The sequence below is a fragment of the Tinamus guttatus genome, unplaced genomic scaffold, assembly GCF_059628265.1.
Source record: "Tinamus guttatus ecotype Peru unplaced genomic scaffold, ASM5962826v1 Tinamus_guttatus_pri_ptg000541l, whole genome shotgun sequence".
Lineage (NCBI taxonomy): Eukaryota > Metazoa > Chordata > Aves > Tinamiformes > Tinamidae > Tinamus > Tinamus guttatus.
Window position 1 is genome coordinate 28,684 of NW_028289075.1, and position 3,084 is coordinate 31,767.

Here is a 3,084-nt window from a genome sequence, read left to right on the forward strand (position 1 = left end):
ACGGGGATCTCTGCAGCCCAGCTTGCCCCCACGCTCCCGTGGATCATGCTGGGAAGCGCCTGCAGCAGCTACAGGGCTGCAGCGCCACAGCCAGTGCCTGTGTGGGGAGTCACCGCGGCCACCACCTAGGGCAGAAGACGGATGGCCTCGTGCAAGCCGCAGGAGCCGTGGCCACCCCGCAGGCAGGCGGGCAGGGAGGCTGGCATTGCCCTGGATGCCAGGAGGCAGCTGACAGACTTGCCTGAGCGCTGCCATCCCTGGGAGGAGCAGGAGCTCCCGACGGGCAGGGGCTGCCCAGGCACCCTCTGACATCCTCCTGCTTTCTCCCAGGGTGCCCTGCACTGGCCATGGCACCATCTCTTCTGCGTCTCCCCTCTCTGCAGCCATGAAAGCTCTTTCCTGGGGCCCTGTTACTCACCAACAGGCAAACCAGCAGGGCCTGGGGCGCTGGCAGAGCAGCTGTGGACACAAGGAAAAGCCACGTGAGACGCCCAGCCCCACCAGGCCCTGCCCGCACCATGTCCCCCAGCCCCACGCACAGCTGAAGGGGACCCCAGCTGCGCCACCTGCGCCTTTGCTTCCCACCTTGCTCCTCAGACTCCAGGAGCTCGTGTGCTGCCTCCTCTTCATGGCACTCTGCTCTCTCCCACCTCTTGGCCGGTGCACACAGGCAGCGGCAGAGCGGGACCAGCATGCCCGTGTACTGGGCTGGCATCACTTACTGCAGCAGTTTGGGCCATAGGAGCTGCAGGCAAGAACAGGGCCACTGGGCACGCCGCTATTTCCACCTCTCCCTCCCAGGCCTCCTGTTATTGATGCTTCTGTGGTACCAGCGCCGCTATTTCCACCTCTCCCTCCCAGGCCTCCTGTTATTGATGCTTCTGTGGCACCAGCCCAGCCCCTGGGCCTCCCTCAGCCTCACTCTGGCTTCCTCCTCCACTTTCTCTCCCTCTCGCCCATCTGGCTTTGTGCACCTTTTCCCTCACTTTGGCTGCCTGCTTGCCGAGAGCAGCCGCCAAAACTCACCCCCGCGGACAGCTCGCCTCCCTGCTGCAAGAGGATGCCCTATGGTCCCCCCAGTCCCTATGTCTCATTTACAGAAGGCAGCCAAGACGTGCCCAGCTGTGCTCCTTACAGCCACAGCATGCACTGAATGAGCAAGGGCAGCCCTAGCTCTTAGTGGCTGCTTTAGGGGCTAAGATGGGCAGTGTCAACACACCGGGGAAAGACAGAAAGCAACAGCGTCCAGCAGCGGAAAACTCACTTTGGTCACTGCTCTGGTGGAGACATCCAGTGTGCCCAGGATGTGCCTGCACAGGCGCTGAATGGCCTTTTCTTCCTGGGCTTCCATCTCAGAAAGAGTTCCTGATGTCTGCGAGACAAAGGTGGGAAACAGCCGTGGATGCCCATTCCCAGCCCTTTCAGTGCACGGTGATGGGAGGCTGCTCCCACTGCGGCACCAGCGTCATTGCTCCTGCTCACCAGGCAGAACACCCAATGCTAAGGATGCCCATGGCACCGCTGCGGCACGGGACACAAACCAGCGCCACCCTCTGCCCTTACCAGTTTGCGTGAGGAGCGGCTGAACTCAGTGAATATGTGTCCCACCACGTCCCCATGCCGAGCAGCCCGGGGCGCTGGAGTGCAGCAGCTCCTCAATGAAATGCAGGACGGCTGCTCTCACCTGGTGGAGAGGCTGCAGTCACAACCCACACCAAACGCGCGGGTTTGACGGCCTTCACAGAGCTGCAGCCCATCTGGCCAGGCGGAGACAACGAGGGAGCAGCCCTTGCTCTGCAGCTGCCACCAGACTCCGACCCCAGGCCCTGTCCTTGACTGCTGGTTTGGCCTCTCCAGCCTCTGTCCTGGGGAAAGGGCTGCTCGGCCCCTGCAGCGGTACCGTCCCTGTCCAAACCAGCTCACCTGCACTGCGGGGTCGTGGCACACGGACTGTGCCAGCTTCACCAACACTGGCATGTTCTCCCTCACATTGGGGACTGCAAAATACAAGGGAAGGTGGGTTCTGAGGCTGAGCCTCCATTTTCAGAGGGATTTGTCACAGCTCCCCTGCTTTTTGTGCACAAATGGGGCAGAAAAGTGGGGCCATATTGCCAATTCAGAAGAAGCAGCAGCATCCCAGAAGCGCTCCATTTCTCCAGCACGTGTTACTTACTGTTAAAACAGACCAGAGCCTGCAGCATTTGCACGGTTGCCACTCAATCCGCCCTGCTCCCGTCCCTCAGCTTGCAGTAGAGGAACACAATCACCTCCTCTGGGCAGATTTGGGCTGCGGGGAAGAAATTATTCTTGGCGTTAGTGGCCAGCATCCCACACCTGCCCGTTGGCAGGACAGCAGCCGGGACACGGCGGCACAGGGCCGGCTCTCCTTCCCTACCCTGCAGCACGATGCAGCGGCACAGCTCTGCTCAGTGCTCTGGGCTGGGCGGCTCCATCTCATTGCAAAGCTGTGGGAACAAGGTGTGTTTTACGGAAAGCAAGAGCAGCGTGGAGGGGGACAGAACTAAACTGTGCTCTCAGTGATCCTCTCACAAGCGGTTCTGGCCATGGACCCACGGCCAAAAGCCCAAAGCCCCGCACACGCGCAGGCCAGCGACGCAGCATCGGGCCTTACCTGTTCGTGCACGGCAGCATTGATGGCCAGAGGCCTGGTGCGAGGCAGGTGGCTCCGAACATCTGCCACAGCCCCCAGGAAATAGCACAGAGTCTGCAAGGGAGCACGGGAGGGAGAGGGCAGCTGTCACCGTGAGCCATGGGGAAAGGAAACTGGCACCGCTAGGAGCTGCCCCGGCCTGAACCCACTTCCAGGGAGACCCCAGCCTGCACGGGGCTGCTGGCTCAACCACGAGGTCTCTCTCCTCCGTGCTGCCCTGCCAGGAGGGCCTTTCCCACCACATCGTCCCCCTCGCACCTCTCTCCACCACAGGGGCTGGACATGGCCCTGGCTGTGAGGACAGAGCTCCCTATGCCCCCCGACACAGAGGCGGCACAGCCTCCCCTCCCAGGATCCATCCTCTCCATCCCAACCTCCTGCCGTGCCATTTCTTCTAGCAAGCCCCTGCAAAG

General features: G+C 61.8%; 1 pseudogene; it reads right to left on the reverse strand.

The window, feature by feature from the left end:
• Positions 1-1,210: 1,210 nt before the first annotated feature.
• On the reverse strand, positions 1,211-2,458 carry LOC148592680 (uncharacterized; annotated as a pseudogene).
• Between the last annotated feature and the right edge of the window lie 626 nt (positions 2,459-3,084).